Source organism: Olea europaea, chromosome 7 (genome assembly GCF_002742605.1).
Source record: "Olea europaea var. sylvestris chromosome 7, O_europaea_v1, whole genome shotgun sequence".
Classification (NCBI taxonomy): Eukaryota; Viridiplantae; Streptophyta; class Magnoliopsida; order Lamiales; family Oleaceae; genus Olea; species Olea europaea.
Window position 1 is genome coordinate 26,174,507 of NC_036243.1, and position 18,264 is coordinate 26,192,770.

An 18,264-nucleotide genomic window follows, 5' to 3' on the forward strand; every position below is an offset into this window, starting at 1 on the left:
TCTTTAAAATCATGGATAATCAACCAGTCTACAGCCACAAATCATGGACACGGTTGCTATAAATTTGCTGTTATTCCTTGGATATTGATTCACTATTAATAGGCATCCTAGTATAGCTTTTTTGGTTTATGTATATATATAGTTTGCTGCCCTCATTGCAATTTGTGTACAAAAGCCAAACAATTGTAATACACAAAGTATTTTTCTTACACTACGACTTCGCAAAACTAAAGGTCTTCGTCTCACTGCATACTCCGATGCTGATTGGGCAGGCAATATGGATGCCGAACTTCCACTTCAGCCTACATCATTTACCTTGGCAACAATCCTATATCCTGGAGCACACGAAAACAGTTATGGGGTATCTTGATGGAACCCTCCCATGTCCAGCTGTACCCACCAAAACCACTTCAGCAAATGATGTTGCTGCCTATACTCGTTGGTTTAGATAGGATCAACTTCTCTTGAATGTCATCTTGGCTTCTGTTTAGGAACAAATTGCTCTTCTTATTGCTTCGGCAAAAACCTCCCATGACGCTTGGGACAAGCTTTCTCGCTTGTATGCCAACAAGTCATGAACACACGTCATGCAACTTAAAGAGGCACTTACGCTCATGCAACGTGGTGACAAACCCATTACTGACTATCTCCACAGTATCAAATGTATTGTGGATGAATTACATGACGAAGGCTCTTTCAAAGACTCGCTTTCAAGAGCTTCGCACTAAGATCGGTGTTGCCGATGGAAGCACCGTCTTGCGGGGGCGTGAAAAGGATCCTTGATCTTAGCCCTATAATCTTGGTCAGACTACCAATCTACAGGAGCAAATCATGGACTCTTAATCTCATCTCTAAAATCATGGATAATCAACCAATCTACAGCCACAAATCATGGACACGGTTGCTATAAATTTGCTGCTATTTCTTGTATATTGATTCACTATTAATAGGCTTCCTAGTATAGCTTTTTTGGTTTATGTATATATATAGCTTGCTGCCCTCATTGCAATTTGTGTACAAAAGCCAAACAATTGTAATACACGAAGTATTTTTCTTACAGCAGAACATCTGTCCTTCTTTATCATTTGTTCTTCTTTAATGAAAACACCACACAACCTAAAAGAATTCTACCGTTCAGCTCTATGTCAAATCATACTTTTTCCATATCCGAATGGCATATGTGTGACACACGTAACACCTCTCCAATATCCAATCGATTAATTAATTCTACTAAGTAATAATAAATTATAATTCTTGTAATTTATTCCTGCCTTGTTTGAAGCTATCGAAGGGACATAATCAGACTCACTTAAACTAAACTTCAATAAATTAATCTTAACTCGATCAATTCTTAATCAATCGAAATAATTCATTAAATACGTTTTATTCCACTAAAAGAATAAAATAACAATCATAGTCTAATTGAAATTATGAAGCTAGATTTAAACAATAATTACATCATCTGACTTACATATTACCGCGTAGACCATGTCATATCGGAACAATGTAAGGGCAACTCCAATGCTAACATCATCGCAACAAAGTTACTCTAATGCAACACCAAACTTTACACCATTTTGGTGCAAAATGGTGCAAAGTGAATCACCAAAATGGTGCAAAGTAAATAGTGTTTCACCACTGTTCATTACACGATTTTTTGCAGAAAATGGTGCAATGTCCTTTTTGCCCTTATTTTTCACTTTTCAAAGATAATGGTTAAAAGTATTTGTGTCATTTTCGTTCTATAATGATAATAATAATGATAATGATAATAATAATGATGATGATAATAATAATTAATTACACTATTAAATATATTATTAAAGTTTATTATTTTTAATAATATAATCAATAATAATTAACGTAATTGTTAATTTAATGTAAAGTTTAATTCATAAAGTTTAAAGTTTAATTCCTATAGTTTATGTTTAAAGTTTAATTTAACGTAAAGTTTATATTATTAAAGTTTATTATTTTTGTAAATTTAACGTAATTGTTTATCATAAATTAATAATATAATCAATTATTTTTGTCAATTTAACATAATATATAAAACACGTGAATAATTTAGTAATCAATATATTTGTTAATTTAACGAAATAATGATTTAGTAATTTATATAGTTATAAAATAAATAAATAATTTTTTAAAATAAATACATTGACAAAAATAGAAAGAATGAATAAAATAATAAAGCACTGTTTATTTGGTGTAAGTTTTGGTGTAATGGTTGGAGAACAATTTTGGTTTGATACAAAATGGTGCAAATTTTGATGCATTGCTAGAGATAGCCTAAATGACCTAACTTTTCTTTGTCAAACATACATAAATATTCTCAAATCTCATTTTTCATGTGAAAGCCCCATGTGATTGCATATCAAATTACTGAGTTCGGATTTAACCATCCACTAAAAAATCCTTTGATGTCATCATTGTGCTTATTAAATAGGTTACAAATACCATATCGTGAATTTGTGTCCCGTCATTTCACTTAATTTTCAAGACATCGAGATATTGACCAATGATTTGATCTCACCATTGATACCTCAAAAAATTTCAAGTTAATAATCAAAGTTCATTATCCACTCAGAATTAAGATCCTACATACAACAGTCGAGTGAAATTAAGCCCCTATTTGGTACAAATTAAATTAAAATTTTAATTTAAGTCAAAGTCAATAATTAATTTTAACCATATATTTTATGGGTCCACAATTTTTCAACCATATATTTTATCAACTTTTATCAAAATTTACTAAAAAACTAATTTTAGTTCCCACCAAACAAGGGCTAAATTCATGTGATTAATTTCACAATTCAAATTTCATGTGGTAATGTACGCTTAATCTTATTACCAAAGTACGAACTTTAATAAATTAAATTAAGACAATCTTATCGAAATAAAGTCTTATAGGCATTAGAAATAATTGTTTATACTTTACGCATTCCAATTAAATAATATTTTTGTTGAATGTAATTTTATATATTTGATTTTGGGATAGGATTATTTCAAGTCTTATGTGAAAATATATTTAACTATACTCGAAAGAGGTTAGTAGATAACTTAGAATTAGTGATAATTAATTTAAGCATAAGCTAGATTAAAATTGAGAATCTGAAAATTATAATAGATATTAACAGGGAGTCGAATTCCTAGCACATTTGTCTTAATTGATTTCTTTTCTTCAAACTTTCGTTTGCAATTAATTAAAAGACGTAGTATAATTTACTTAGCATCATAGTTATCTAAGACCAATCAATTATTATGTGTGTTTGTTTGCATTTTAATTTATCGAAATTAAGCTAAAATCTTAATCCTCATGGCAGGATATTCTTTCCTCATATTTACTATTACTTGTCAACGAACATTTATGGTTGTGGGGTTTCAATAATACAATGAGGCTTGATTATGATTATCACTCTTGCGAAGATCATATGAGATGATGTGACAGTACTCAAGATAAAGTTCATGGGTCTTACAAGTTTGTTGTTTCTAGGTTGTCAATTTTGCGAAGATCATATGAGATGATGTGACAGTACTCGAGATAAAGTTCATGGGTCTTACAAGTTTGTTGTTTCTTGGTGAAGCACGTGGAAAGCACACAAGACCTCAACATGGCAAATGTTACAAACCCTACATGGCTTCGCTTCCTAGGTGACACTTATGTGACTTTCCCACAAGTTTGAGGTGTAATAGATTTAAATTTATGTCTCATCAAAATTGTGGTCAAAGCATGATCTAATACATGTCTAATCTCGAGTAGTATTTTTGAAGAAATGAAACTAGTGTAATTAATAGATCTAAGTTTGGCATAAAATATATAAATAAATATTCATTGTCACAAAATAATTTAAATAATAATTTTGTAAGTTGAAAGTAAAATATGTGACTTATATGAGTAATTAAGTAATAAATTAGGCAATAGTCATACATTGACGCACAAATGATGACGCAGCAAGCTTATCTGTGTTGTGAAATAAATCTAATTACAAACATCACTTGTTACATAATAAATTATACTACAAATGTTAAATATCTTAAAATATATTTTGTGACCTATCAAACATATTATATATCATATTTCATGGCAAATATGATATGTTATTAAAAATATATCATTAAAAGCATGTGATTTTACAAAATAGAATATGTAAGAAAAGTTACACCTTTAAAATAATATTCTCAACAAATACTTTTCTCGAAAAAATTCTATTGAAATTATCATCGTGACAAGCTAACTTTTTGTGCGTCAAGCAAATAGTGTTGCAAGTTTATTAATGTGATGAATGAGCAAAAATTGTTGTAGAATAGATTTCTTGACTCATATAGTGAGACAATGCCCGCAACAAACATCTTATTGTCGCTAAATTACTTTTGCAACAAATATTCAATTTATACACCAACATTTTTTGCTTGCTAAATCGATTATTTTTTTGTAGTGTATGTAGCGTGGACAGAATAAAGTCGATGCTCATTTAAAAATTAACTGAGAGCCTAACGGATCAAGGACATGCATGCGGGGAAGTAAAGGCATTGCGGATCACGAGAAAAAATTTCATCGACGAGTCACTTTTCCTTTTTTGATTAAAACTCTTTAGGACTCCAAATTGGACGCAATTTTTACCTGATATTTTACTCTTGGAAGTATCAAACTTGGACAAAACATTGGGGGAGCTTTTTCGAACATATTAATACACAATTATATTATCAAGTTCATCAAGAACAAGAGGTAAAATTGCTACGTTTTGAGAGAAAACATCAGACCCTAGCAAGAATTGAAAGTCAATTATATCAAAAAATTAAAGATTTCAACCTTAGACTTGAAGATCAATATCTTTTGCATTATTTCATGATTCGAGTGATATTTTTTATTATTCTTTTTGTAATTTATATAAAATCATGCGAGACTATATCTGTTTTTATATTGGATGAAAATGAACGCTGTTGTTCACTTATTTTAATTCAAGACTAGCAATTTTGGTTTTCGCATGTTTCTTGATTAATTTTGTATTTCATTGCATTATTTATTAGCTACTTATTGTAGTGTTGTGAGACTTACAATAAGTTTGGAACGAGCCAATGTTAACATTCGGGCAATAGATATTAGTAATAACAATATTACATATGTAATTATATAAATAATCTGAAATTTAATGTGTTTTAATCATTCAAATTCACACAATAAACTTGGGTGTGAATTGAATAGAATTAATTTGTATTGGAAGAGAAAGTTAAATATCTTAATTTTATCGATTGTCAAGAATGCATGAATGGAACAAAATTAGATAATTGAGAATTTAAGTTGATAGAAATAGGTAAACTCTAAATCCAATATAATCATCCATAATTTGATATAAACACACTTTTTATATATTTCTTAGCATAATTTAGAATAATCAAAAATCAAATCTCTTTAGTTTCACATAATTCAAATTCAATACAAAAATAGTAAACTTGAATTGAAATTTATTCTCCATCAAATCTAGTACTTGTCAATGATTTCGTACAGTTGCGAATTTCGCTCGAACACAATGCATCGTAAAAGAGATAAGCATAAATATTCACTAACAACAAAGCAATTACACAATAAACCAAGAGTTATTCAAGCACATAAACCATCATAGAGAACAATCAATAATCAAAATCCTATTTGACAACGATTATTTGAAAACGCTTTTATATATAATTATTTTTAACCACACATTCACATAATAAAATAATCTACACGTAAACTCAATTTTTTCTACTTTTTAACCACATATTCTCTTAAAAATCACTATTCAAAACATTGTTTTAACCAAATAATGACCACCAAACAAGGACTAAGCATGTTGTACTCATACTAGTCCAAGCTTATAAGGTCAACCTGGGAAAGATATGCCTGGAAAGATAGTTGCTCACTTTAGAACTTCAACCTTGGATTCTGGTGTCTCTTTTGAGCTTTAGGCGAATTCAATTGTTCGTTTGAACTATTTTAACTCTAATACCATATTGAACTATAGAGAGAAGATACATTTATTTATTTATTTTACTTTCATCTTCAATAAATCACCCATAAATGTAGACTAGAAAATCCTAATTACATATATATTATGGACATGATCCTAAAAGAACTCTTCCTTTTAGTTTGGTTATGGAAACACCACATAACCTAAAAGAACTCTAATTTCCAGTTCTAATTCAAATCAAACTTTTTCGATACCCAAATGACACATTTATGAGACTCAAAACACGTCTTTATCCAATTAATTAATTAATTCTACTACAATCAATAACAAATTACAATTTATTTCCGTTCTTATTTTGAAGTCATCAAAGGGTCATAATCGAACTCAATTAAACTAAATTTCGATACATTCCTCAAAAAATCCGATTCATGAGGATTCTTCCCCCAACTAAGGAAATCTTGATCCGGTCAACTCTTGATCAATTGAAATAATTCATTATTTCCATTTTATTCCACTAAAAAAGTGAAAAACACTTTAGTCCAATCGAAATTACTGAAGCTATATTTAAATAATAATTACGTCATCTGACTTATTATTCTTATGTATTATCCCTAGATCATTTTGTATATTCTAAACAATATAAATGACCAAAATCCCATTTTCAAATATACATAAATATTTTCAAATTCGATTTTCCATATGACCGCCCCATGCGATTGCATCACACTATTAATTCAACAACCAATATTAAATTAGCGAGCTCTGATTTAATGGTCCACTAGAATATCCTTTAATGTCATCATCGTATAACCTATTAATAGATTACGGATATCACATTTCGAATATATGTTCTCCGTTACTTTACTTAATTGTATGACAATATCTAGATATAAATTGATCAATAATTTGATCTCACCCATTGATACCTCAAAGAACTTCAATCTAGTATCGAAATCCATTACCCGCTCAGATTAAGATCCTGTGTACAATAGTCAAGTAAAATTAAATTCATGTCATTAATTTCGCGTAGTAATGTACATTCAATTATATTACCAAAGTTAAAAATTTAATTTAATAAAATTAAGACAATCTTATTAAAATAAAGTACTATAGGCATTACAAATAATTTTCTATACTTTTTGCAATCCAATTAAATTATCTCGTCGTTGAATGTAATTTTATATATTCGAATTCAAGATAAATTTACTTCAAGTCTTAGGTGAAAATATGTTTACCTATACTCGAAAAAACATTATTAGATAACTTAAAATTATTGATTGTCAATTTAAGCATAAATTAGATTAAAACCATGAATTTGAGATTTATAATCGAAGTCGAATTTCTAGCAAATTTGTGTTAATTGATTTCTTTACTTTGAACTTTCATTTACAATTAGTTAAAAGACGTAGTATAATTTAGTTAGAATCGTAGTTATCTTAGACCAATCATTTATTATGTGTGTTTCTTTAAGTTCTAATTTATCAAAAATTAAGCTAAAATCTTAATCCTCATGGCACGATATTCTTTATTCATATTTACCATTACTTGTCAATGAAATCATATGCTGTTTCGAGTTTCAATCAAACAACGAGGCTTGATTTTAATCACTCGTGCGAAGATCATATGAGATGACTTGATAGTGCTAGAGATAAAGTTCATGGGTCATACAAGTTCGCTATTTATAGGTGAAGCATGTGGAATGCACGCAAGACCTCCACGTGGCAGATATTGCGAGCTCTACACGGCTTTCACTTCCTAGGTGATGCTTATGTGACTTCCCCACAACTTTGAGGTGTAACAGAGTAAAATTTATGTCCCGTTAAAATTGTGGTCAAAGTAAGATCTAATGCTCTAATCTTGAGTAGAATTTGTGAAGAAATAAAACTGGTGTAATTAATAGATCTACATTTGGCATAAAATATATTTTGTTGTAGTTGAATTATAGGTTATGATCATAGTATTGAACTATTGAAGTGGTCTTTAAGAAAATTGAAGCATCTTTTTGTAAAACACTGGATGTATAGGAATCTTGGTTATTTTAATTAACGTATAATATGTGCAACTTGCATCCTAGAAAATTGAATCATCTTTTTGTAAAACAGTAGATGTATAGGAATCTTGGCTATTTTAATTAACGTAGAATATATAATATGTGCAACTTGCATCCTAGAACTACAAATTTAACGGGAAATACATGAAATTGACCCAAATAAAAAAAGGATTTTCGAAAATGACCTTTGACTTTTGTAAACATTTTGAACTACCTAAAACACCCTTTAACAAATATTAAAAAACAACCCTTTATCTAATAAAAATCTTCTATTTAAGTCCTTAAAAAATCTAACAAGTAATTTTTCTAAAAATTTGTGAGAATTATTAATGAATAATTATAAAATAGAAAAATCCAAATATAAGAGAGGACCATATAATATAAAAAAGGTTGTTAAAAATAAAAAAGAACTTAAGTTTGAAAAAGAAATTGATAAGATAGGATATCAAGAACAATTATATGCATCACAAGAAATATTAAAATGTTTCAAAGAAAACTTATTAGAAAATTTTGCTAAAGGAATTGTAAGATCAATAATCATAAAAGATATATAAGATATAATAGATAACTTGGAAAAAAGAAAGAAAAATATCTCAAAATATGATATACCTTTTAGAACAGACGTAGATATGATAACAGATATTGATATTATAAATTCCCAAACATTACTAGATTTTGAAGAATTACTTAAAAATTTATGAAAAAGATAATAAAAAATAGATTACCACAAGCATACAAAAAACTAGTTTTTATCTTAAGACTTTATATACACCTAGTAACAAAAATAAAAGAGTTTTTGGAATATTAAAATTTTAGATGATTATTAGATTTTTAGATTATTAGATTTTTGTTCCCTCATAGTAGTACCTGTCCTTTGGTATCAGAGCCATAGAGATCATGGAAATCTTAAAAATAAATAATTATTATCAATGTATTGAAGAAAATGGATGTTATATATTTTATAACCCTATCCCTAATAAATTAAAAATAATAACATTATATATAACTAGGAATTTACCTAGAGAAATAAAGGAACAAATATTACATAAATTAATTGTAGGATTTATCAAAGATAGACGTACATAAGAAAGAATTTGAGAAATATTTGAAAACGAATTATACCATAGAGAAATATATGAATCATCATAAAAATATAATGGAAAAAACTAAAAATATTTTAGATAAGAAGTTAGAAAGAATAAGATTAATAAATAATAAAATTTTAGATGAATTATTAATACCTGGAGAAATAACTAAAACTCAAGAAAAACAGATATTAAAATTAAAACAAGAAAGATATAAAGAAAAAGCAAGGTATTATGAAAAATTAAAAGAGCTAACAAATCCTGAAGTTATAAAACAAAAATATGATAAAATGATAAAAGAATGTAAAAATGCTGAGTGTATAGCATTTTATTATTGTCAATCAAAAAATAGATAAAATGTCAATCAGTGAACATATGGAAGAATTAAAGCATTTAATAAGAACATTAATTAATGATGTACAAGAAATTAAGAATGAAACAAAAGAAGCTAGGAATGATATAAATATATTAAAACTTGAAGTCAGAAAATTAAAAGAAAATGAAGAAAAAAATAATAAAGTAGATAAAAAATTTATAAAAAAAGAAATAACCAGAATAGGGAAAAAACATATTGAAAGAAAAAATATAATAATAGAAACAGGAAGTATGGATGATGAGTTTAGAGAAAATATATTAACTAAAATAATAGAAGAAGAGGAATCTAGAGAAAAAATATTGGGTAAACAAAAAATTGAAGAAAATCAAGACAAAGAAGATGAATAAAGAATTAGATCTACTTATAGATAATTTTGATCATTTAAGTTTAGAAAATATAGATGATGAATATCAAATTTTAATGAATACTGGAGGAGAACCTAATCCCGTAGGAACCTCTAAACAAGAATCAATAGATCCAGATGAAAGCTATGCTCCAATGTATAATAAACCATATAGGCAATTTTTTGATAAAATAAGAGATAAACAACCGTCCAAAGGAAATAAATATAGTAATAGATTTGAATTATATAATAATTATGATAAACCTTTTAACCATGGAGGAACAAAATTAGACTTAGATTGCAAAATAGATACTAAGAAAGCCTTAATAACTTGGGCAGACTCAATGATATTATTCTTTTTATATAATAAAGATGATACATGGGAAAATACTGATAGGAGGAGAGATTTTTTTAATTGCATCTTTTGAAGGAAACGTCAGAAATTGGTGGGAAGGAATTAGTAGTGATACAAAATCATTAATAAAAAGAAATGTACAAACAGAAATAATAAAGTCAGATAAACTAGGAATAGAAAGATTAGTAGAATATATTGCAGATGAATTCTTAGGAGAAAATTGGTTAAGAAATTATGAAGAAGAAGCAATACGAGAAAAAGATAATGCAAGAGTTAAGTTAATTAATCTAACAATTTGTGATATGTGTAAAATTAAAGAATATACTTGTGAATTCAAGGAATACTATTATACTCAATTTTATAGTAATGAGAATCAAGAAGTATATCAAGATATGTATTATAATAAATTACCAGGTTCATGGGGAATATATTTTAAAATAGAATTTGAAAAATATATTAAAGAAAATATAGGAATACCTAGAACACTAGGATCAAGAATAAAATTCTTGTTTGAAAGACTTGCATATATATGTCAACAAAGACAAATATTGAAAAAATCAAGAAAATTAACTAGTATATGTTGTGAAGATATGGAAAAACCTACAAGATGGGGATGTAATTCTGAAAAAAAGAATAAAAGAAAATATAAAAACAGGAAGTTCAAAAAATATAGAAACTTTAAGAAAAAATACATAAAACCTAGAAGGAAATATTATAAAAGGAAAAATAATATATAGAAAAATAAATCTTATAAGAAAGATAAAAAACAATGTAAGTGTTGGAATTGTGGAGAAATAGGTCATATAAGTCCTGATTGCACAAAGAAAAAAGTGAGAATATTACAAAAGGATTATTTTGAAATAAAAAACGAACTAAGTGAAATATCTGATATTGAAAATTATAATAATCAAGAAATATTTATAAGTGAAGCAGATTCAGAAGATAATGGATCAGAATCTGAATAGAGAAATTGAGGAAATAGAAAAGATGGTCATTTAGGAACTATAAAAGGAAATTTAGCATATCAAAAGTTAATATTTACTTGTTACCCAAAATATTGTGTCTCATTGAAAGATAAAAACTTTAATGAAGTTTTAGGATTACATTTCAAATTACATAGAAATGATATAATGGAACCAGGAGATCAAATTATGACTATGGAATATAGGGCATTATACACATTTACTAATTCTAATTATGGGAATATTTATTCCAATAAACCATATATAGAAATTTATAAGGAATGTAAAGATATTAGTAAAATAGTGGAACCAAACAAACAAATAAATCTTATTCCAGAAGAATATGAATTTAATATAACTAAAAACAAGCCTGAAATAACAGAGTTAAGAGAAGAAGAAGATTATAAAATAACATTTCATAATAGAAGGTTGATAAAGAAATCAAAAAGTCTTAAACTACCAAATAAAAAGGAGTATTTGGGAGAAATTAGTGGTATAAAAGAAATAAAACATCGTGAAAATATTGGAAATATGAAAATAGAAGGAAAATATTTCAACGGTAGAAGGTATATAAAAGGACCAAATATATTGATAGATATAGGAGCTGGTGAATGTCATATGGCTGCAAATAAAAATGAATGATTAATGACTTACAAGATAGAACCATATGAATATAGGAATTTTGATGGACAACTATATATCACAGAATTGAAGGTAAAAGTACCAATAAAAATAGGTGGAATTGATCTTTTAGTACCATGTTATTTGGATGAAAGTATGGATATTGAACCTCATATATTATTAGGAATGAGTTTCTTAAATGGATTAGAAGATTATAGTATAAAAAGAGAAGGATTATATATAACTCATAAAGGACAAACTACATTATGTAGAATAGAAAGTGGATGAATAATCAAATTAGTTTTCCATTGGCAGTATATATACAAGTTACTATAGTAGAAACGAATATAACAACTTGTGCTTTAATTGATACAGGAAGTGATATAACAATTTTTAAAAATTTCTTAATAAAATCATGGAATAAAAATAGTAAAATAAAAATAACAGGAGTGACTGGAGAAAGTACTCAAATAATTGATAGTGCTGAAAAAGTTAATATAATACTTGGTAGTAAACAAGTCATAATAAATAAAGTATATAATTATAATAAGTTAGAATGTGATATATTATTAGGAAATGATTTTATCCAACAATTTCAATATTATAAACAAAATAATTACATGATAATGTTACAAACACGTTGTACACATCTATTAAAAATACCAAGAGAGTTTAGACCTTACAGAGTTCAGCCAGCCCAGTATGGTGATAGATGGGAAAAACGACCAATTTAAAAAACTATCATATAAAAAGATCCTAAAAACAGAAATAGAAATAAGTATGGGAAAAATCATAGAACAATTAGAAAAAATTTATGGAGAAAACCCATTATTATTTTGGAAACCATATCATCCTAAAGCTAAAATAGAATTAGCAGAAAATGTTATAATAAGAATTAGACCAATGATATATACCTTACAGGATATGCAAGAATTTAAAATTCAGATAAAAGAATTATTAGAATAAAAGCTAATTAGACCCAGTAATAGACCTCATAGTAGTCCAACTTTTATGGTTATGAAACATTCTGAGCAGATTAGAGGAAAAGTTAGAATGGTAATAAACTATAAGGAATTAAATAAATATACTAAATTTGATGGTTACTTTTTACCAAATAAAGAAGTCTTAATAAACCTTGCAAAACGAAAACAATATTATTCCAAATTTGATTGTAAGTCAGGATTTTGGCAAATAAAAATGGAAGAAGATAGTATACAATATACAACTTTTAGTACACCTCAAGAAAAATATGAATGGTTAGTTATGCCATTTGGTTTAAAAATGCACCTCAAATATTTCAAAGAAAAATGGATAATATATTCAAAAAGTTTAGTGATTTTCTTATTGTTTATATAGATGATATACTAATATGCTCTAATAATAAAAAAGAATATAGGAATCATTTATTACAATTTATAAATGAATGTAAAAAGGAAGGAATCGTACTTTCTAAAAAGAAATCTATAATTGAGAAACAAGAAATAGATTTTCTAGGATTATCAGTAGATAGAAAAGGAATAAAATTACAAACTCATATATCTAAAAAGATAGAAAGTTTTCCAGATGAATTAAAATCTAAAGAACAAATACAAAAATTTTTAGGATGTCTAAACTACGCTGAAGGATTTATTGAAAATCTCTCAAAAAAGAGACATAAGATACAAATTCTACTTAGAAAAACAAATATTAAAGATTGGAATAAATAACATACTGAAATTGTTAAAGCATTAAAAGAAGAATGTAAAAATTTACCAAAATTAAGATTACCAGATGAAAAAGATAATTTAATTGTCAATACTGATGCCTCGGATAAATATTGGGCAGCTATATTAAAAACAGATTTAAATGAAATATGCAGATATTCAAGTGGAACTTTTAACCAAACAGAAATAAATTATACTACCCATGAAAAAGAATTGTTAGCAATTATTAGAGGAATAAAAAAGTTTTCATTATTCCTTTTATCTAAAAAATTCATTGTTGAAACTGATAATTCTCAAGTTGCAGGTCTTATTAGAAATAAGTTACCTATGGAACCTCAATATAGAATGTTACACAGATGGCAAGCATATTTATCATTTTACAATTTTGATATTATTCATATTAAAGGAATAAATAACTATCTTGCAGATTTTTTAAGCAGAAACATCGAATTTGGAGATGGATAATATCAAAAATTCATTAATAGACGTCAACAGACGAATGAAATTCCTCATGTAAGAATATGAAGATATGAAAATTGGAATTGAGCAATTAGAGGAAATGGCAGAATCTATCCAACAAAATGTCAAATTGTTGGTGGAAATCTCTAATTCTCATTCCAAATATACCAAAGAATTGAATGACAGAATTGTTGATATTACTTCACAATTCGAGTCATTAGATACCAAACAGGAAATATCAATTGATGCAATCTCAAAAATACAAACAGGTACACAGCCAAGAAGCAGCAGTAGACCCAGCAATATCAAACGAGACATAGCAAGCCCCTAGAAGGTGACTATAAAAAATGGTGATGAACATACAAGAGTTATAAGAATCAAAACTGATGAAGATGATGATACCCCTTTATCATCAAAAGAAGAAGAATATAGATCATTTGCCAAAATTGTTTATGAATTAGAGGAAAATGAATCTTATTTTATTTTATCGGGAGATCATGTCTATCCCAGATTAATAATTACCAAAGATGCAGACCCTTTCATGGTCAAAATGGCAGCAGATTATGGATTTCTGGATTTGATCTATCCAGGAAAAGATTTAAAAGAAATTGAAAATTTTGATGATATATTCAGGGCAGAAGTTTCAAAATTTGCCCAAGGAAGGTCGATTTATATCAAATTTTATTCAATTAGTCCCGAAGTTGATGGAAGGATATACTATCCTACTGAACACATTATTACAATTGGATATGTTGGCCGAGATTTTCAAATTGAAGTTGGCCGAAATAATAAACCACTGCCTAAAATCAATAAATCATGGATAAAATCCCGTAGGGTTTTGGGGATGAAAGTTCTTTACAACATTGCAAAGAACTTATATGATAAAAAATTCAGATGCTTGTACCAATACGAAGGATGGACACTCCTTACAAATAATGGAAAAGAAAAATCTACCATTCTGAAAGAATATATCCAGAAATTTGATACTTATCAAATCAATGGGAGTCCTACAACAATCCAAGAATCATGTAGATTGAGGGAGTGCCCCACATGAAGACAAGATTAAAAGATTGATTCTTCAAGATAAAAGATGAATGGAGATAGATAAAAGGGGACCTACCACTACCAAAGCATCTAACGAGCTGCATATAGAGCCAAAGATGGAAATGCAATAATAGAGGAAAAGATGCCCCTTTGATGGAAAGGCAAAGAATGCATGTGAAAATATAGACCCCAGGAGGAAAAGAATAGAGAGGCATGTGAGCCTTTTTTTCAAAATTCTGATGTATGCAATGATGTAATAGATCAATAATAGTGAGTTTGAGTCATGTATAAATAGAGGTCTTTGGGGAAAGAATGGATCATCTCGAATTAGAAACCATTCTCTTTCCTTAAACTTTCAAAATCAGTTTTTCTGGAAACCTCTTGTATACAATAGAAATCTTGTATAAATCATTATAAAAATAAAATTTCAATCTTTTGATATCAGAAAGATATGAGTTTCTAAACTTCCTATCCCATAGATTCTTGATAGATTGTAGAAGATAATTTCTTTCTTACTTTAATAAAGAGAGAATTTTCTTTACTTAAACTCTTTATTCTTAATTCTAAGAAAAGATACAGTGAGGGCAAGAAGTTGAATAGCAGAATTCCCATTGAGGCAAGAGGCCGTTTGAGGGAGCAATTTGCAGATTCAGAGCCTGAAGGTCACTCGGTTCTAAGAATACAGATTTAAGATCAAAAGTAAGGTAAAATTATTGTCTTTGTTAAATTTAGAAAGAATTCTTCTAATAACTTGAAAGAATCGTAGGGATTATTACTTTTCATATTTGCAAAAAACTTATCTAACATGTTATTATTATTCATAAAACTTGTAAGGAATTATCTGAATAATGTCAGGTTATACAATTAAAGGATTAGATAATCTGTTAGAAAAACTATTAATGAAAATAAGAAATATTTTTGCTCAACTAGAGACTATGGATATTTCATCTAAGGAATACGATAATCTTAGTGAATTACATGACAATTATATTACAGATTATGCTAATTTATTAGATCAAAGGATGAAACTATATATTAAAACTCGAAATGAAAGAAATAGAGGAATTTTAAACTATCCCAATAAATTAAGGATATCTTGTGCAAAATATGACAAATCCTTTTATTAAGGGTATTATGGACATTTTATCAAAAATAAATAGTGGCAGGTCATTTATAAAAATCTCCCAAATTTAACACACCTTTTCTGTCACAAACATAATATACTTTAATTCTAATATCGATATGACAAGACATGCTCTTTATTTATACAATAAATAATGAATGGATTGCTGTATCTTGGAAAAAGGAAAGTCGAAACGAATAAGTGCTTGTTTGGTAGGGATTTTGTTAATTGATTTTTTGACTGTTAGAGATAAAGTAGGTCCTAGCTGTGAGAGAAAAATTAAAAAATGACAGTTGGAATAGTGAAATAATGGTCAAAAAATTATGTTAATTGGATTAAAATCCTTACCAAACATGCTCAAAGAATTAGAATTATACCTGGTTGGCTGGCTCCATGACTAGTGCTCAAACTTTTTAAGAAAAACAAAACTGCTTATGATAAAGTTGTAGGTATTATTACTGGGCAACGACAATAACGTTTTGAAACATCATATTTAGATATATTTTTTCTATTTGGGACGATGCTTAGAATTCAAAAAGAGCCAGGTTTTAATTAGGATCACAGAGAACTTAAAATATTTTTAGATGATTTGATGTTAGGAAAAATGTGGGTCAAAATTGGCTAGCAATAAAGTGTAATTGAAAAAAAGAAAAATGCGACTATAAATAAATACAAATATTTACGTAGTTTATCCAATTTATGCTATATCTACGGATAAGTATAAGAGGATTTTATTATAGTAGAAGAATTACAATAACCTTCTCTTTAACTACAATGAGATAACAACAATTAATTTCTCTTGTAATATAAAAAATTAAATAAGAAACGCTCAACAGAAATCATTCAATCAATACATTTTCTCTATAATTTTATGTATCTCTCTACTCATTATTTTTTTCCTTTACTATGCGTAGCACATAACTCACTGCTTATCTTCCTATCTACAATTGTACGCAATTTCTTTTCGGCTGCATCCCCTATTTATTTTTATTATTTTTTAAAAAAATTGCCTCCTACCTCATTAATTACGTACTACACTTTCAACACAAACAATAAAAGATTGACTGTTAAAGGAAACACAACTTGATTTATGCTACTGAATGTTGTAAATTGATTGCTATATAATTTCTTCCCATACATGTGCAAATTAGACTTGATTATAGGAATAGAATAAGGAGTAGAATAAGAAGTGCTAGTATTTGTATAAATAGGTGTCTTGCCTTTGTAATATAATCAATACAAAAATTCTAATCAAATACAGAAAACTTTCATGGTATCAGAACCTTGTAATCTGGGAACTAGAATTCTGTTTTAAAGCTCCAGTCGACTTCCATGGCAGACAGAGTAGGAAGCACGGTCTTGAGTAAAAAATGGGACTTTCCCAACCACCAACTTTACCTTCACAATTCCGATCAGCCTGGCGCCATCCTTGTGCCACAACCATTGGCCGAGGACAATTACAGCACATGGAGTCAATCCATGACTATGGCCTTAACGGTAAAAAACAAGGTCGAGTTCGTAGACGGCTCAATCAAGGAGCCTGATGCGAGCGCTGCAGATGAACTGCAACAATGGAACCGCTGCAACAACTTGGTTAAAACTTGGCTACTGGGATCTATGTCCAAGGAGATTGCCAGTAGTGTTATCAATTGCAAAGATGCTAGAAGGATGTGGCTCGATTTGCAGGAACGATTCTCACATGTAAACGCCGTCCAATTATTTAATGTAGAGAATGAGATCCATGATTGTGTCCAAGAGAACATGACTGTAGGATCTTACTTCACGAAATTGAAGGGCTTAAGGGATGAACGTGACAAATTAGCCACATTACCAGCACCTGTGAATCAGTGACGGAAATGGCTGCATATATAGAACCACAAAAACTATGAAATTCCTTATAGGACTTAATGAATCCTATGGAGGTGTTCAAAGCAATGTTCTGCTACAAGATCCATTGCTTACGGTGAACAAAGCATATTCGTTAGTTCTTCGTCATGAGAAGAACTTGGAGGTTACGACAGGGAAAAGCCATAATCAACCAGAAGCGGCTGTTTTTGCAGTCAAAAATTTCCATCGTGAGAAGGGTGACAAGAAATGCTCTAAGTGTAATAGAACCAATCACAACACCACGAATTGTCGTGCCCATCTTAAATGTGATTTTTGCAGTTGGAAGGGGCATTCCATCGAGTATTGCA